Source organism: Papaver somniferum, chromosome 4, assembly GCF_003573695.1.
Source record: "Papaver somniferum cultivar HN1 chromosome 4, ASM357369v1, whole genome shotgun sequence".
NCBI lineage: Eukaryota > Viridiplantae > Streptophyta > Magnoliopsida > Ranunculales > Papaveraceae > Papaver > Papaver somniferum.
In genome coordinates, this window is record NC_039361.1 from 13814133 (window position 1) to 13833223 (window position 19091).

The window sequence follows — 19091 nt, forward strand, 5'->3', positions numbered from 1 at the left end:
ACCCTAAATCCTACTCAAGTGTTTGTAAACCTAAACATAAAGGAGGTTTAGGACTAAGGAATGCTCACAAGTTCAACTTAGCTATGATAGCTAAACTAGCTTGGAGACTCTTATCAGAACCTCATGCACTTTGGGTTTCTCATCTAAAACCTAGATACTTTAGACACACTTCACCCTTCAAGGAAAAAAAACCAACGAACTAGCTCCTGGATCTGGAAATGCATTTTTAAAGGAATACAATTAGTAGAACAAAATAGCATCTGGGAAATAGGGGATGGTACAAATACTAATATCTGGGATGACAAGTGGATCCCCAATTTGGAAAACAACCTTAGTATCTGGAAAACAACAACAAACAACCATTTAACACTTGTGAAAGATCTTATTGATTCTATCACCAAGAAGTGGAATTTTACTTTAATTTTGGACATGTTCCCCAATCATATAGATGAAAATATTATTAACACTAGGATAGCAAAAGGAAAATCTGATACTTTAAGATGGCTTCTCACTAAGTCTGGTACCTTATCGGTTAAATCCGTGTATAACAAACTGAATGAGAAAACTGTGAATCACTATAACCTAGGACAACCTGACTCTTTCTGGAAAAGACTTTGGAATCTAGATATGCCGGATAAAATAAAGATCTTTGCATGGAAATGCTTACAAGATTCCCTGTCAAAAAACTTAAAGTTATCCAAATTTATGGATGATGTGCATCCTCAATGCTCATTTAGTTGCTCAGAAGAAGAATCAATATATCATATTCTGATTTTCTGTCCTTATGCTAAAGAAGTTTGGGCGTATGAACCAAATCCTGTAGTTCCTTGCTTCCATAATTCAATAACTTTCCTGGATATCTGTAAACAATGGATGTGAATTCATAACCCAACCATTTCTATGGAGATCATCCTAACCAAAGCTTGGTTTATATGGAAAGAGGTATGCAATAGGGTTTTCAAAAAATCTTCACTATCCATTGTTCAATTAAGATTGCAAATCCAAAGACATTTAGACTTTTGGAGCAATCATTCCTCTCCTCAGATGAAAACTAAAGAGCTAATTCCTAGTACTTGAGCATCTCCTAACAAAAATCAATGGAAGATCAATATTGATACAACATGGATCACTAAGACAATGCCTGCAGGTTTTTCTTTAATCCTTCTTAATGATGCAGGTGAATTTCAGCAAAGCAGAGCTGGGCCAATCTTAGCTTCTTCCCCTGAAGAAGAGGAAGCAATAGGCTCGAGACAAGAAGCGAAATGGGCAACATAACTTGAACTGACAAATTTTTTGGTGGAAGGAGACTGCAAAAACCTTATGGACTACCTGAATGGGAAAGAATCAGGAATTGAATGGCAAAACCAAGTCATAATGGAAGAAGTCAATAACGATTTTAATCTTTGTAAAAAAAATTTGGGTTTTTTTTTTATGTTTCTAGAGCTGTAAATAGTGCAGCAAACATCTTAGCTAAGGAGGCAAAGAACTTTAGGCAGAATTTAAATTGGAGTAAAAGTCCTCCATCTTGTATCAAAAATGCTCTTGAAGTAGATAAATCTAATGTTAGGATGGACTTTTCCAATCCTACATTGGATGACTCTACTTACCATGATGTAAGGGTTACTAACTCCCCAAATTAGTTCTTTTGAATGCACTTAACTTACAAAAAGAAAAATACTTTTCCAAATGTGATTGATTTAGTCTTCCTTGTATACACAACATCCCCTTAATGAAAAATAGAAAAAGGTGTTGCCTGCGGTGTGCATTTGCCGGTGGCAAGACTGACTTTGGGACGATGATCAAACTTCCCCATTATTGTGCATTACAGATAGTGGTAACTAACTTCTCATTTATGTGTATTACCTACAAAAGTTACAAAACAATAAAATTAAATATTTTATTTTCCAAAGATGACTAAAACATTTCCTATATTTTCTTCTGTAATTACATAATTTTTGTATCATTTTTTATTGATTAATGAAATTAGGATAACTATGACGGAGGTTTATCGTCGTGTTGTCAGTTACCTTTCAGTTATGATCTTTGAGATTGAATTGTGCCCCATTAAACTTTTCTTCTGGATTCGCCACTGTTCACAAAATCTTCCAATGCTATGATGTTATTAACCATGTTTACCCCCACAATCTATATAAATTTCAAAATAAACATGATATATTTTAACTAATTTCAAAATCTAGTGGGGTCTGCGGACCCTATTTGTCTCTTAACAGCTCAGTCACTGCGTCCATGGACCGAAATCCAGATTCTCGACTAAGATTGACTACTCCACTAAGGTTTAGCTTGGTATTGCTACGGTTTTTGTAAAAGTACATTTCTGCTGTGCGTTGATGTGTTGTGCTGTGAGAAAAAAGCAGTAAGATGTTTGGTAAAAAATTAATTAAAGTTAAAACTGATAAAAAAGCAGCCAAGTGTGTTTGGTAAAATATCATATTCAGTCATTGTTATTGTAGCAAATGACAAAAACAGACATATCTCTAAAATAGTTTTATTCAAGATTATTGGGTTTAAAAATAATAATTTTTTTACTATTAAATATAAATATATATATATGATATTAAATTTACTAATTGTCACGGTTATTATGATTGTTAAAAAAATTATTTTACTTAACCGGTTTTTAATATATATATATATAGTTTTCAAACGAAAAATAAAACTATTATTTAATATTTATTTTATTATTTAGAAAATATTATAATTTTGGGGATAGTCATACAAAGCTTTTGGTTGTTAACCTAGCAACAAGCTGGGCTCCAACTCCTTTCTGAATAGCAATGCCTAATGTATGAAAAATAAAATTACCCAAGCCACTACTAGCGTCGTTGCTAACTAAACAATTCTTCAAATGCTTGAAAAAACACAAAGTTTCTTCTCCAAGCTCCCTTAAAGTAGAAAAAGCTAAGACACCCAGACCATAACCATGTGAAACGCATTTATCCAAGTATTTAGTACGTTTCCGAGAAACAACACTAGAAATAGCTTTTCCTGGGACGAAAGAGCGAACACCTTCACCAGTGAAGGGCGAAACACCTGTAACGTCCATACAAACTTCTTGACCATTCTCCCAGTTGAGAACAAGGATATCTGCAGGCCTCAATTCTCTGTCGTCATCTGTCAGAAAGCCAAGTTTAACTTCCTTGCGTGCAGGCACACCAGCTTTGAAGCAAATGTCAGCAACAATATCACGAATAAAATCATGTCGAAACTTAATCCCAACATCTTTAGCACAATGAAGTGTGTGATCCCTAAAGATGTCCATGGATCTGTTACAACTTGGGCATAAACTATTCTCAACAAATAGAGGAATACCAAGTCGATAGCAAAGCACAACTTTGAATTGTCTTGGTCCGAGGCACTGATTAAGCCCACTAATAGGTACAACTAATAAATAATCTTGTGCATGCTTGACACGATTACACTTCCACAAAACAGAGTCTCTTACAGACATTGTAAAAATTCTGAAGAGCCAACTGATAAGCAGAGCCTTTATCTGTTGAGAATAAATTACCAAGAATCACCTTTTGAAATGGTATATAAACTAGTTTGAAAATAAAAAATACGTAATAATGTTAAATGAATAAAATATAAGTAATGAAAAATTGATTGTATACATATTTAAGGTAACTTTTGTCATTTATAAAAATAAAATAGGAGTAAAAAATATAAATCAAGAAATAAAATTAGGTGGGACCACAGCTTATGCTTTTGTAGCTTTTAAAAGCTCCTCCTCCCAGCTTTTAAAAGTTGAGGAATTTGGAAAGTGATTTAGATAAAAAGCACTTTAATTTTTTTTTACCACACACTAATTTCAAAAAAATTGGCATATATAGGTTTTGAAAGTGCTTTTGGAAAAATAAAAGCATTACCAAACCCAACCTAACATTGATTAAATTAGCCCGGAGATAAAGAACCAGGCCCGTAAATAATAGGGATACTCAAGTTGACTCGCGTACTTCCGCTGAGTGCTTGTCCATGTATATATAAGTAACATTGGTTTATAAAAATGGGCGGGTCTGTTCACATTTTTATTCTTACACTATCTCACACTCTGGATTTTTTTTATATAATGAAATTTAAACGATAGCATTGAATCTAATATTTTGTGATATATTCCTCTTACAAATCTCTATATGCCTAAAAAAATGAGTGCATTTTGAAATGCCAATTCTCACTATAACATGAATTAGTAAGAATAAAAAAAATGCACAATGTTGGGTTTTTAAAACTTAGCATTTTGAGACCTATCCAATTATCCGCCCATTCTCTCCTTCCTCTCTCCTAAAAGAATAAGAAAAACCTTAGAACTTCCTCCTTCTTGCTGCTCAGATTTAGTCCTTTTGGGCTAGATCTGAGCAAGGATTTATAGTTTTTATGAATAAAAATAATCTAATTTGTGTTTTTAGGTTTTTTTTTTGTTATATTTGGTGTCTGTGGACACATTTCTTCGCTATTTTGGCGATCTTTTCTTCGTCTTTTGGACGGTTTTATCTTCGCTTTAATAGCGATTCTTTCAAATCTTTGTGGTGTTTATTGTCTTGCTATTCTCGATTTATCAAGAACACCAACGATTCTGCTCGGTGTCGCTTTGGATTCATCTTCAACAAGAGGGATTTGTGGCACCCGAATTCGTTTGGATCTACAAGATTTTGGGCAAAATACTCCATTTCATTTGGAGCATCTCTTATTAAAGAATATAATCATTTTAAATGGTCGGAGTTGATTCCTGTTCACACCATCATTCATCACTACTACATCTACAAAAATTGGATGTCTTTGCGGTTCATGGCTCTTTCTCTTCGTGATGTACTTGCAATTGGTGTCGTCATTTGTATTTGGGTTTTGATTATCTTGTACTTTGGTGTTTTTGATAATCTTATAAGCAATCATGAAATCATCATTATGGTTCGAATGAATTGAAATTTGATTTTACCAAAAAAAAGACCTATCCAATTTATTCGAGGGTTACCGCTAAATGATAAAATCAGGTTGAATAAAAAATCTATTATCCAACTATTTTAGTTAAGTAACTTTGCCCCTGATTAATTATTGTTGATTCAGTTGTTTAGTAGGTAAAAAAAATCATGTTCGATGTGAAACTAACAGGTGCTGATTAATCATGAAGATATTAATAGTTTGAAAAAAATTGGATATTTTTAAGAACATCAAACTAGAATCAAGCCAATCAGCGTATACAGTTTTTGGGTTGATGTTCTTTATCCACAGGAACACGATAAATCACCTAATGTGGATGTTATAAAAGAAGAATATCCAATCAAATTATATAAAAAGTAATTGGTCACATATACAAATAACATAGTCTGTATATATTATTAACAAAACCATTGACATGTTTTAGTATTATGTCCGGCCATACCATTAACGAAATGAACGAAAAATGTTAATTAAAAGTGTATAATCCCACTGCCGGGCATATTCGTCACACATGTATATATATATATATATATATAGTCTGACAATATTATTAGAAAAACAACAAGACATGTTCTAAAGTAACACCAACCATCGACAATTACGGTACATCACATTGGCCAATTAGGGAAATTTAAACTTTCTAATCAGCAAATATATATTGTAATATCAACTGATTGTAGCTAAAAAATTAACATAACTTTTTTGTATTTACACACAACTACGATATGTCAATATCGAAATCTATATCTGTCGATTGACTTTATAATCGGCTAATAAAGAGTTCCACATCGACCGGTTATAGGCTGAAAACCCAACATAAAAATGAAATCTCCTTTAACCAAAATTATTGTATATAAATGTCCTCACCCACCGGTTCTGGATTAGAGAAATATAAAAATTGAAAATTGTTTTAACTATAATCGGTCTGTATGAATATCGACATCGACAAATTTTGTTGATATTCTTCAAATAGAAAGAACATCATACCAGAATCATCGATATGTATGTGTTATATGAGTCGATAGTCTAGAATCGGCTAATGTGACTTTTATACAACCGATTCTGGTTAAATCTGGAAAACCTAAATCTTTGAGATTTTCAATTTTGAGTGTATGAATGAATTAAAAATCCAATTGAGAGGAATGCGTAGATAGAAAAATAACCGAGGCTAAAACTTAAATAGACATGGCTTAAAATTTTAAATATTAATAATTAGGGTAATTAGTAGTTTCATCCTTATAAGATACCCCATATTCCCTTATTTGGATGAGAGCAGAAATAGGTAGACTTCAAATGAGATGGATAACCCTCAAGATAGCCAGGTTTTAAAAGAGAGCAACAAATTTAAGTTGAAGGACCAAAACTTAGAAGCTCGAATTTAACAGTTAAATACGTGGACAACTGAGCTAACTCAAGTTCTGGTGTATATTTTGAAGCTACGGAGTTGTATTTTTGAAAATGGAATCCGACGATGTTTTTTCTGTGAAAATGCATGATTTTGTGAGAATTCCGAAAGTTCACAATCTTGACTTCAAAAGCGTGATCTTTGAAGGTAAGTTCTCGCCAGCTTAGCCAGAATTCTCTAAAGAAAATATACGAGCATGCACCAAATCAAGCATGCATGTTATCACAGTTTTGGTTGCAAAGTAATAAATTTGATACAAAGTCCAGGAATGTGGCCGATGTTACCGTAATACAGTGGTAATATTATTGGGTTATTATACATGGCTATGATCTAAATTTGAAACTCCTCTATGCCAAGTTCTCTATCCATATTTATATATAAAAATGTGGTACATTTGTACCTACACTAACTCATCAATTACTACCCAAGATTTTTCATCATTGTAGATACTGTTTTTTTTCTTTTAGACATGCATTCAAAACACTTCTTCCTTGAGTATCGTGAATTTTGTTACTGCAGGAACAATCTTCACAGCCTCTTTTATTTTATTGTTTTTTTGTACCCGATCTACGAAGCGACTGACAATCTTCAATACCACAATTCAAAAAATTATGCCTGGAGTGTTTCAACGTTCAAACTATGTTTGTGTCTGGAGTTGCTCCTGTACATGTAATTCCCGTTAAACAAAGGGGTAATTAAAAATATAAAAAATCTAAAGAGAAATGATAGTTTGAGATTATGAAGAGGCACTGGATCTTGTCTAGGATATAAACACAAATGGTACTAGTGCAGATAATTATAAGTCAACCGTGGTTGAAGTATGACGCTACTTATAGATCGAGAACTTTAGATTCAGGTCATGTTGAGCCAACTACCTACATCTTAAAATAATCAGGCATTTCTGTCGGATATTCATAAAACCTTGTTCAGGAATTAAACCTGGCCACCAATATGTAAACTTAAATTTTTTAACCTGAACTCAAAACTGACCTCTGTCTCAAAGTAAGAATGGAATCCGAAGGGAATGTGGGGTAGCTCAACAACTGCAACCGGATCAGGTGACATTGTTTTGGCGTCAATCACATTCACTACCGATTTTCTGCACCAGTTTATACATTAGTGTTTATTACATGATAGAGAAAGAAAAATAAATCATCATCTATTTGGTCATGGTAATTAAACAGAAATTTTGAAGTGAGATGAAATCTTTTAAAAATAACTTTGGGACCATGTCTAAGTGAACCACATGGTAAGAACATGCATAAATGATTTCCAGCAGGGTAAGATCTTGCATAAAATATTATCGGCACTTAAATGGAAGTATAATCTAGATCATGGTAAACCACACATATTTGGTTACATACTACAAGCTTATAGGATAGCCAAAACTACGTGTATCTGCTGCTTGGTATGTGATATGAGAATCAGAGAAACGGCCTATCGGGAGGCTCAAAGTTTAAGGAATATTCTCTATTGTCTTGGACTTGTTTAGTTTTTGGTCGGGATCAAATACTTTAGTCCAACATTTGCCTATTATCCAAAAATAAAAATTGTCAATAAAGATGCAAAATAAATAAATAAAATACAACAAATAACTACCCAGTTCATATCATATACGAAAAATATTAAGTATCAATCATCTTCTTCAAATGTTACTCCCGGCACCTCACGAGAAACAAAAACAGTATCACCGCAGAAATTTCCAAGTTCCAAGTTAAAGATACCTTCGATGTTTCCTCCTACCTCAAAATTTTGCCTCCCCAGCAGCGGTTCAGCATGCAAATCAAAAATTTTCCTTCCAATTATAGTAGTATACACAAGCATGTTTCCTGCATTAGAGATGATACATCAACAAAACAAAAACTATTACAAACATAGCATTGGAAAGATAAAAGTGGAAAAAACTTACCTGACGATGTAATTTTCATTATCCATGGGAAATTCTACAGAAGATAGTGATAGTTTTTTTTGTGAAGCTAAACCATTGTTCATATTGAATCTCATCTCATACCTGCAAGGAAGTAAAAGAGATGCTAGAAAAAAAAAGTGAACAAATTCTTACACACATAGTAAAAATTGAATGCCTTACAGTTGACTTTCATAGTCGAAAGGATTTGAAATCAAGTAGGCAATGCTCATCGAATCCTTATTCTCAAATCGGTAGGTAATCAGAACTACTTCATCTCCATCCTCCCATGCATTGTCTAATCATTGGATGAAATTGGCTAATCATTGGATGAAATATCAGTTTAAATAAAAAGAAACTACTAGCAATTCGTTTCTCACTCTTGAGCGACAAATAAAAATATAATTTTTGAATTAATGAAAAGGTGCAGAAATACGGTAAATCAGTTGGAATGTATGGATTTTAAATGAGGGTTTGCAACAGGGACGGATTCAGGATGACGGATTTTTTATTTTAGATCCGGGCTAATACACATGATTAACCAAAAATTTGGCTAACATGAAAAAAATTAGGCTTGTGGACCGGAAGGACGACCGGAGCTAAAGTCCCGGTTAGCCCTCTCATAAATCCGTCACTGATTTTGTGTACACATATATCTCACTATCAGACACGTGTACATAAAAAGATACGTGGAAAGCATGCAGGCCAAAACATCAAAACATGATGCGTCACGAAACACCAAATAAACCCCGAGGAGTTACTTTATCTCATCCCCAAAAGAGAAGCTAAGATCAAAGGTGGAGAGAAAGTTAGCTGACACGGACTGACAGGGGCAGAAGACACTTGTCTGACACGAGCAGACCCCTCAACTACCCGCATTAAACACTCCGAGCAGTGTACGTGTCGATCAACCTGTGGAACGAGCGAGGATGCTTCTGCGGGATCAAGGGGCAAACGCAGACCTCCGCGGGATGGACGCAAGGATACAAGAAGATAAGGTTCCAACGGTCTTCAGAGATGGGTCCCACGTCCTAACCTTATAAATACCCAATCTCCACCAAGAGGAAGGGGGATCGAAAATATCAGGAAGAGAAGGAGAGAGAGAGAGAGAGAGAGATAGTAAGGGTAAGTTAATCACTAAGAAGAGAGAAACATGTAAACCCAAAAGTCATTCAACTATTCGTGTAACCGTGAAGAACATAGTAAAACAACAAACCCCGTGGATGTAGGCCTTAGTGCTGAACCACGCAAACCTTGGTCTTATTTACATTTCAGCACTTTACATTTATTTTGCTCCATGGATGTTTACTTATATGTTGTGTTTTCCTTAATACTTATATCCCATGCGCAAACGCCTCGCATGGAGTTGTTAGATGAGGCCATGATAAACCCGAAGGTTTTGAGCCAATGAATCAACACCAGGATATCATCATCACAATCTCTTTAGATGATAATGATTGATTGTGAGCGTTCGGACCCACTCGTGGTTTGTGTGCTCACATATTTATAATAGGTAGTTGGTGAGCATTCATGGGTATAATAAATAAGGACTTGGGGCATGATACACTTTCTTAATCGGTTCGCTACATACACTAGATATACTTATTTGTATGCCACGGAGGCACTAGTACACGTGGTATTTCACTGGTTTCTTATTCCAGCTAATTAACTTATAACATTCCCCAACTATTCATAAATATTTGTATGATAAAAAAATAAGAAAAATGGGTGAAATAATACGGCTTACCAGTGTGAAATATAAAAAAACTAGGAAGTTCGAACCATCTAATATTGCGCTCATCAGTTGAATATCAGGGAAGAACACCAAAGCGAGCTTTCTTTCTTGCATCAAATGCGAAAATTTTCTCTCTCACTAACAAATTCTGAAATATAAATGAAGTATATAGATAATTAGAAAAATAATTGTTCATAATTGTTGAAGTATTATGCTGATTAATGGACTGGATCTGCGGAAGAGTACGGTCTAGACTCTAGACTTGGCAAGGTCGAGATAGCAAGGTCGGTTACAGTAGTAACTACTTTAAGAGTTATCCAAAGATTGTAGTGGTCAGCTGATGGAAGGCTATAAATAGCCTTGTTGTACTACCATTTGAAAAACTATGCAAGAATGATTAATAAAAAAACGGAAAATGGGTCATTTGTCCAAATATTTTTAAATCACGGTTCAAATGGACGAGTAAAAAATAGTTTGGGTGAAATGACCAAAAAAAAATAGTAAGGATGAAACTGGTTTCATCATAGATTAAATTTTAAAAATAGCAAGGATGAAACTGGATACATCCTGTGTAAATTAAAAATAAGAAAAAATATTTGAAAATGGGCACGATGAAACTGGTTACATCCTGCCTATTTTTACATTTTTGTCCATTTAAACAGTATCAAAATCTAACTGTCCATTTCACCCAAGAATTGTTGATTTTGGTCTTTTAAACCAATTTTGTGTAAAAAAAAGTGAGTTAAGAGAATTAAGGTCTTGCTTCGGTTCTATACATTCTAAGAGCTCCGTACGAGCAACACTAAGGCGATACTGTGCTCATACATGTCTGTAGTATTATCATGTCATAAAAAACATGTTAATAATGTATTTCATATACAGTAGAACCTCCATATAAGAATATTTTATAAAGGAATAAATTTCATATAAAAATAAAAATATATATTCAGTTCCAAGTTGGCTTGATCTATGTAAAAATTATTAATTCTATATAAGATTAACCTTTCTATGAGAATATTTTCATATGGTCCCAAGGTTATTCTTATATATATAGAAGTTTTACTGTAACCTATAGCCAGCTTCTATACAAAAACAACATGAAAAGACGATTCCATTTTATTGCCAATTGGTTTTGAGTTAAAAGTCCAGAAATCTTGCTAATTAGTTTTAAGTTACAGCTAGCTTATGTTTAAAAGAAAAGGAGAAAAAAAGTCTAATTACGTGTGTATATTTAGACCATGCACATTCAGGGGTTCACTCCCGAAAACCACAGTGCCACACACATGAAAACAGTTCACTCTCGAAATCCACAGTGTCACGCACACACAAAACCACAGTGGGACAATAATGATTATTAATTAATATAAAATATGACTTAAAAGAAATTACTGGTCTACTTTAGGTCGAAATTTCATAGGAAAATCCATGAACACTGTGAAGTTTTTAGCAATGGCAAAGTCGTGCATCATTGTAATCTCTAATAATGTGATTGGTACGAGATCATGCATAAAACTGTCTTTAGAAATGGCCTGACATGTACAGTATGGTATTGTGAGTTGACTCCCAAAGGTAAACATCTCGCCTTTAATAACCATTGCCAGTCATATTAACAAATGCTAGGAGATATTAATTCACGTGTACCTTCTATTAGCTAGCTACACAATAAATTAACATCTACCAGTAAATGGATCAATCTTCAAATGTGCACTAAAAGGATGTTCCAATCGTTTTCCATAATCTAACATTCCAACTGTCCGCATATCTCCATCTTCCAAAATTCTTAAAACATCTGAAAATTTGTAAAAAAATAAGAAGGATTATGTCCGGTCATCTACCATAATAATTTCCCCAAAAGATATATTAAATTATAAAATTATAATTTTTATAAATGTTTAATGAGTTTCAAATTATTCCACTCATGCTGTCTTTTATAGTTATGTTGTAGATCTCAGCTTGAACCCTAGAAATGAATATGTGCATCTTCAATAAAAGTTGTAGTTGTTTTATTCTGGCGTAACGTGCGTTACCTGCGAAGCATATAAAAATAAAATCAAAAGTACGAGTTCATTAACATTACTTGCGAAGCATATAAAAATACGAGTTCATTAACATTACTTAGAGCAAGTCTTATGGTGGGATCCAAACTATTCCAAGTGTAGAAAAATCATGGAATGTCAAGTCTAGTGGCTTCCAAGTTGGGGTCTTCCACAGAAAATCCGAGTAAGGTTCCACGATTTCGTGGAAGGGTTCGTGGAATCCATCTGAACGCCAATAAGAATAGCGCTAAAAAAACGCCATTAAGAATTGCGATTTTTTATCCATAGATTTAAAATGAGTTGTTGAAATCTAATGGCTGAGAAAAAAGCTCCATTCTTAATAGCGTTTTTTAGCTCCATTCTTAATTGCGTTTTTTTAGCTCCATTAAGAATAGAGTTTCTACTATTCCACCATTACACTTGCGCTTCAAGAAAATTGGGTAACACATGTTTTGGTTTCACACACAACAGTGTAGAGGTTGATGATTTTATTATGTATATATACTGATTGTTGTTACATAACAAGAGTAAAGATCCTAATACTATAAATATATCAAAGGAATTAAATATAATTACAACATATTCTTAATCACATATAATCTTCTCTGCATGCATTGAATTTCTTTCCATATTCTTCTTTGCATGACATCAATCACGTATTATCTTGCATATACTAATCTTCCTTCTATGTTTAGATTGCATGTACTAATCTTCTTTCCATGTTTAGATCATTGAGTAATGGTAGTGATTGATATTATCTTTCTCTCTGTAAATATGTATACGTGAAAAAATTTATCAAGGGACTGATAAATCTAATACCCCCCCTCAAGTTGGAGCGGGAAATCCTGAATGGACGCTCAACTTGCCAACCAGCCGCCCAAATTGTTGTGCTCCTAGTGGCTTTGTGAAAACGTCAGCGAGTTGATCAGAAGATGGGAGATATTTTGGCAAAATCAACCCGTTCAGTAACTTCTCACGAACAAAGTAACAATCAATTTCTATGTGTTTCGTACGTTCGTGGAAAACAGGATTTTGGGCAATGTGAATTGCAGCTTGATTATCACAGGAGATGGTGATAGGTAAAGGACAAGGAATATGCAAGTCCTTGAAAAGATAACGTAACCATTGAAGTTCAGCCGTAAGATTATCCATGGCACGATATTCAGCTTCAGCGGAAGAGCGAGCAACAGTGGGTTGTTTCTTTGATTTCCATGAAATAGGACTAGAACTTATGGAAACAAAATAGCCTGTAGTAGATCGTCAAGTAATTGGACATCCTGCCCAATCCGAATCAGTTTATCCATGTAATGAGTGTACACTGGAAGAAGAGAGAAAAATACCATGTCCAAATGTACCTTTGAGATAACGAAGGACACGGTGAGCAACATCAAGATGAGTTGTACGTGGATGCTGCATAAATTGACTTAAGTAATTGACCGCGTATGTAATATCAGGACGAGTTACAGTGAGATATAAAAGGCGACCAATTAGACGACGAAAAGAGCTTGGATCAGTTAAAGCTTTTCCATCTGTAGGGAGCAATTTAATATGCGTGTCCATGGGAAAAGATGAAACACGAGCTCCAGTGTGACCTGATTCTTTTAGAATATCTAGGACATATTTTCTTTGACAGAGAAAAATACCTTTAGGAGATCGAGAGACTTCAATTCCTAAGAAATATTGTAAGCGACCTAGATCCTTAATGGAAAAATGAGAGGCAAGACGTGATTTAAGAGAAAAAAAAAATTATCATCTGTGCCAGTGATGATGATATCGTCAACATAGACAAGAAAATAGAGGTAGAACCCCGATGATATGTGAAGAGAGAATTATCACATAGAGATTTTGTAAAGCCTTCAGCTAACAAAACCGAAGAAAGTTTGGAAAACCATTGACTAGAGGCTTGTTTAAGGCCATAAAGAGATTTATTAAAGCGAAAAACTTTAGACTCACCTTTGCGAGCTAAACTAGGAGGTATTTTCATGTAAATTTCTTCATCAAAATCGCCTTGAATAAATGCATTGTTGACATCGTGATGGAGAGACCAACCTTTGATTGCTGCAATTGACAATAAAACACGAACAATGACAAGCTTATCGACAGGTGCAAAAGTATCATAATAATCAATACCTTCTTGTTGAGTGTAACCCTTTGCAACAAGTCGATCCTTGTAACGTTCAATGATGCCATCAAAATTAAACTTGATTTTGAAGACCCACTTGCATCCAATTGCCGCCTTACCAGGTGGTAAATCAACCTCAACCCAAGTATTATTTTCTTGTAAAGAAAGGATTTCTTTGGCCATAGTTGCGCGCCATTTAGGACATTGAATGGCTTGGGAAAAGGATTTTGGTTCAGCTGTGAGGACAACAACATCCAAAAAATCTTTATGAGTTGGATTGAAAGTATCAAATGATAGACAATCAGTAATGGGGTGGACTGATGTAGAGGGACAGCTTGTTGCAGCACAATGATAGTCCTTCAAGTATCCAGGCGGATTCTTGGAACGAATTGGCCTAGGATTCACAACTGGTGTTGGCAGCACAGAAGAGTTTGAAGTCTCAGAAGGATGAGACGAGATTACAGTACGTGAAGAATCAATACGTAATGATGATGGTGCATGAGATACCACAACTGGTGTGACAGAAGTGTCTGTTGAACTTTGTTTAGAAAACTCGTCAGAGTTAGGAAAAACACGTGGAGTTGATGATGTAGTGGAGGGGTCCAGAGTGGAAGAACCACGTGGAGTTGGAGATACGGTAGAGGACTCCTGAGTGTGGGAACCAATTGGAGCCGTAGAGATTGGATGAGGTGGAATCCCAGAATGAGAGAAATCCTGAGTTTCAGGATTGGGAGGTCTGGGAACTGACCGATGTGAACTGTCAGGGGAGAATACAGGCGAAGATGGAGATGAAAAAATTGGATCGAAATCAATGTACTCAGATTGTTGAACAGGTACAGAAAAGGTGGGATTGAGTTTGTTCACAACATCATGAAAAGGAAAAGTATTCTCATCAAATACAACGTCTCTAGACGTGTATATGGATTTTGATTCTATATCATAAATAGAGTATCCCTTTTGACCATAAGGATAACTAATGAAGATGCCAGGATTGGCACGTTGATCGAATTTGTGAGAAATTCGAGTGTTTCTTGCAAAACAAAGACATCCAATTACACGCAAGGATGAATAATATGGCTGTTTATGCAGGGGAATTTCATGTGGAGTCTTATGAGACAACACAGGAGTTGGTAACTTGTTGATAATATAAGTAGAAACAAGTACACACTCACCCCAAAAACGAAGTGGAAGATTAGCCTGAAAACGCAATGCTCTAGCTACATTGAGCAAATGGCGGTGTTTCCTTTCAACAATGCCATTTTGTTGCGGAGTTTACACACAATTAGTTTGATGTAAGATTTCTTGTTGGTGAAACCATGATTGTAGTTCATTGGATTTGAACTCGGATCCATTATCAGACCGGAAAGTCTGGAGTTGAGGGATAATCAACGAATTGATACCAGATGAAATGGTAGAGATCTTTCGACCAAACTGTTTGACAACAAAGTTGAAAAAATAATGAAGATATTTTAAAGTTTCTGACTTGGATTTCATCAAAAATACCCAAGTGTAGCGCGAATAATCATCCACCATTGTCAAAAAATATTTAGCACCAGTCAGAGAGGGAGTTGAGAACGGTCCCCATATGTCAGCATGAATCAATTGGAATGGATGTTTAGACAAAGAAATACTTTTATTAAACTTGAGACGAGTCTATTTAGCCCGAGGGCACACATCGCAACCATGACTACATGAAGAACTAATGAAAGGGAAATTACGAGATAAAAACTTAAAGCAATCCAGACTCGGATGTCCTAGAAGACAATGCCATGTATCAACAGGCTTATTTGAAGCTAATGATAAAGAAAATGGTTGAAAACAAAAGTGATATAGGACTGCCACATGCTTACTCCATCCAATCACTTTGTTGGTTTGACGATCCTGAAACACACAAGATTCGTGTGAGAACTGAACATAGCAATTAGATGTGCTGGTTAGTTTGCTAACGGAGATTAAGTTGAACTTAAAACTCGGAATATGAAATACATTTAGAAATTGAACATGTGGAGATAAATTCACAGTGCCAATGTGTGTCACAGATGTATGTGTACCATCTGATAGCTGAACAGTGAGTGGTTTATTAACCACAAGATGAGAAGAAAAAAGAGACAAGGAAGAAAAAATATGATGGGTTGCCCCACTGTCAATAATCCAAATATCATTAGAACAAGAAAGAGACATACCAGAAAAATGAGCATATGGTGCTACATCAGTGCGATCATTATCAGCTTCAAGTAGAGATAACAGGCGTGCATACTGGGCAGCGCTTATAGCTGGTGCAACAACCGGGGTTTGAGTGATAGCAGCGACCACAGAAGGTTCTGAATCCTTCGACTTGGGCAAGTCTTTTGGGTACCCGTTAAGCTTCCAACAGGTTTGCTTAGTGTTACCGTGTTTGTTACAGTGGCCACAGAAGGGCCGCTGTCGTTTGTTGTTTCCAGTATTTTGAAAAGGCCTTGACTGACGAGGATCGAAGCTGCGAGAGACATTCAGGGCAGCAGAGTCCACAGAAGGAATGGAAGAAGAATTGAGTCCTTGTTGTTCTTCTTCCTTCCTAACATGGTTATATATCTTCGCAGGTGTTGGCATGGGTTCCATAAGAAGTATTTGACTACATAGGGCTGAAAACCTATCATGCAAACCCTGCAAAAACTCCATGGAGCGATCCTGACTGTGATGACTCATATAGTTCTTACCTGCTCCGCATATACAAGGTTCAATGGGTTGAAAAGCATCTAATTGATCCCAGAGTGATTTGAGCCCGGTATAATACATAGCAACACTCAGATTCTCTTGTTTCAACAAAGCAATAGAATGTTTGATAGCATATAACTTGGATGCATTATGATGAGAAAAACGATATTTGATTTATAACCATTGTTCATATGCCGAAGGGAAGTTCTGAGTACTTGAACGGATTTTTGGATCCACGGAATTAGAGATCCATTTACCTACTAAGTCATCACATCTCGTCCAGTGAGCGAGATCTGATTCATTAGTTGGCTTCTTTTACCGTTACATCAATGTATCCTAGTTTTCCTTTTGCACTTACTGCCTTCATTATACCTCGACTCCAGGTGCAGTGGTTTTCACTTGTGAGCAAGGGAGAATAAATAACTGATGTGGGATTATCAGAAGGATGCACATAATAGGGACTGGTAGGAGATAAACCAGTATACTTCTCTGGAATGACAGTCGAAGGGGAAGATTCATCGCCTCCGTTAGTCATGATGTTGTAGGGAAAAAAAAATTAACCTCGCTCTGATACCATCAAGAAAATTGGGTAACACAGGTTTTGGTTTCTCACACAACAGTGTGAAGGTTGATGATTTTATTATGTATATATACTGATTGTTGTTACATAACAAGAGTAAAGATCCTAATACTATAAATATATCAAAGGAATTAAATATAATTACAACATATTCTTAATCACATATAATCTTCTCTGCATGCATTGAAATTCTTTCCATATTCTTCTTTGCATGACATCAATCACGTATTATCTTGCATGTACTAATCTTCCTTCTATGTTTAGATTGCATGTACTAATCTTCTTTCCATGTTTAGATCATTGAGTAATGGTAGTGATTGATATTATCTTTCTTTCTGTAAATATGTATACGTGAACAAATTTATCAAGGGACTGATAAATCTAATAGCGCTTCCATCCACAGTTCCAAGTGTTGAGGTGGCATGGAAGATGGAAGATGGATGGATTCCACCATAAGACTTGCTCTTACAAGGTTTATCATTTTCTCCAAGAGCCAAAAGTTCTCCATGGTGATATGTGAGATTAGTATTACCTCCCAGCAAAATTAATAAATAAATTAAAACAAAATGTGATGTAAGAAATGTAACCAAACTATAAAATACGGTTATCTAACCAAATTCTTGCACCCGAATGAACTAAATTGAGATTACTAATGAAAAATGCATCAGTAGCTACCACATATAGTCTAGGATGAAAACTTGGAAAAATGTTTACACTGTCCTTGGAAAAATTTGGTTCTTCTGTATGCCTTCAGAGTTTCATGGTCAAAGATCTTTAGATAATTTTGAGAATGGAAAGTCGCAACGATAAACACATGGTGCAAAGGTATCTGACGCGCGGTTGGTTCCATATTACTTCCTCCGTCCTAAATTATTAGTCCGATTTGACTAAGTCAAAAAATTAAGAAGACCGGAGAAGTTTACTAAACTACCCCTATTAAATGCTATGTTATTTCTAAAATTAAAATGAGTATACCGAGTATGTAAGAAAAATACATTGGTAATTATAAAATATTTATGGATTGATTTAGTAGATATGTTTCCTATAGAGGAATATATCATTTAATATCTAGATTGGTGATATTTAAAATAATTTAATAATTGTAAAAGTTTGAAGGATATATTTGAGAGTTTGACTAAAATATATGATTATAAACAGAAGCTGGACAGTATTTTAGGACAATGAAAATAGAATAGAGGACAGAAATTTTAGGACAGAGGAAGTATATAGTTTAGTGCTTATGAAAAGAGTGGAGACGTCCGACGAAGTAAAAATGCGTGTCACCACTTGCTAATGTTATGGTAGTTTGAGGATGAAGTTTTCAGCCACATCCGTAGGTGTAGTTTTTATACTATAAAACATGATATATATTAATACATTTGGGGATACTCAGAATTATTAATTTATGAAGGTTATTAATATATAAAGTTATACCTAGAAAGAAGTCACTACAACAAACTTAGTATATCGCAGCATCCAATTGATGGTTATCGCATAAATTCCTACTAGTGCCGCAATAATCTATGTGGCAAGAAGTCTATTGTTGTACCCAATCAAGAGATTATACTTTTTTTCCATAATTTTCTTTTTCAGATTGTTGCTACAGTTGTGTGGCAAAAGTTTCATCTTGCAACAGTAAATTATAGCTTTTAACTGCAGC

The 19091-nt window shown here is 35.0% G+C and overlaps 1 pseudogene; it reads right to left on the bottom strand.

Moving 5' to 3' along the window:
• Positions 1-240: 240 nt before the first annotated feature.
• LOC113272039 lies at positions 241-18111 on the bottom strand (annotated as a pseudogene).
• Positions 18112-19091: the final 980 nt, after the last annotated feature.